This window comes from Camelina sativa, chromosome 12, assembly GCF_000633955.1.
Source record: "Camelina sativa cultivar DH55 chromosome 12, Cs, whole genome shotgun sequence".
Taxonomy (NCBI): Eukaryota; Viridiplantae; Streptophyta; class Magnoliopsida; order Brassicales; family Brassicaceae; genus Camelina; species Camelina sativa.
The window spans coordinates 25,710,237-25,711,746 of NC_025696.1; the positions used below are offsets into that span (position 1 = coordinate 25,710,237).

The following is a 1,510-nucleotide window of genomic DNA, read 5'->3' on the forward strand; positions in this document are numbered from 1 at the left end:
TAGAAGATTATATTTCAACCATTGCTAACATTCCAATGGACATGTCCAAACCACTTTGGGAATTTCATTTGCTCAACGTAAAGACATCAAAAGCAGAATCTTTGGCTATAGTAAAAATACATCACTCAGTTGGTGATGGAATGTCTCTTATGTCTCTCTTACTTGCTTGTTCACGAAAAACATCAGACCCCGACGCACTAATTTCTAGTACCGTGGCTACAAAGAAACCTGTTAATTCCATGGCTTGGTGGTTGGTTGTTGGGCTTTTGTTTTTAATAAGAGTCACCTTCACCACTATTGTTGAATTTTTCAAGTTAATTCTTACAGTATTCTTCATGCAAGATACCAAAAATCCTATTCTGGGTAATCCCAGTTGTGAGGTATGACTCAGATTCTATATCAGAAATGCTTAAGTGTTGAGAAGGCTCTCGGTCAAAGAGAGGGTTTGACTTACAAGCTCAAGAAGGAAGCACGTGGGTTTCACGTGAGGTTTGTTTACTCGGATTGAATCAAGCTCGTGACGGTTAAGGTTCGAGTTTGTTACTCACTCTCAGATCTGATCTTCTAATAAGGGGAGATTAAGAGGTTAAGTGGTTGTTAGATCTTAATCAGAGAGAAGTGAGAGAAGTGATTTGATCTAGAGTGAGAGAGAGCTTGAGCGTTGTAACAGAATCGTTCTCTTCATCGTTCTAGTGGATTACCAGAGTTATAACTCCGGTGAGACGTAGTGTTCCCGGTTTGGGACATGAACTCGTTAAATCGCTTGCGTCTTTCTTTACTTTCCTTAATTGCTTTTACGTATTCTGTGATCGATTCAAAGTCGCGGTTTGATCAATCTTGATCTTAGGAACTTACACCAGTGATGGATTTCAATATTGGAAGCTTATCCATCGGATAATAAGTTTTGATGATGTCAAGTTTGTGAAGAACACAATGAACATGGTATGTATAGTAATTGTTATTTTGCTTTATATACTGATCACTCATTTCGTTTTTACGTAAACTTTATATAACAACTTCATAATATTCAAAAATTTTGCAGAAGGTGAATGATGTTCTTCTTGGAATGACACAAGCAGGTCTTTCAAGATATTTGAGTAGCAAATATGGTTAATTCAAATTCCTTTCTCCTCTTATAAGTATCTATCATTTACCATATATACCTTTTCAATTATTATTTTTTTACCATAAAAAAAAAATCCACAAACCACCTTACCTATAATATTATTTTTCTTCAATTATTATATTTTTGATATGTAATCACTCCCTATAATATTAAAAACAAAGGTACTCAATCACTCAAACCATAATTACATCATAATTCATAGTATTTGAACATCCTCAATAATACTTCTAATATTTGATAATTGTTAACAGATGGATCAAAGGCCGAGAAGAAAGAGATCTTAGAAAAGCTCTGTGTTCGTGGTGCTGTAGCTATAAACTTAATACCAGCAACAAGGATTGTAACATCCGTGAACCGGAATTCCGGTTTAGGATGTGCATCGAT

The 1,510-nt window shown here is 35.2% G+C and overlaps 1 pseudogene; it reads left to right on the forward strand.

The window, feature by feature from the left end:
* Nucleotides 1-1,510, forward strand: part of LOC104733845 — an 18,263-nt pseudogene that overhangs the window by 4,878 nt on the left and 11,875 nt on the right.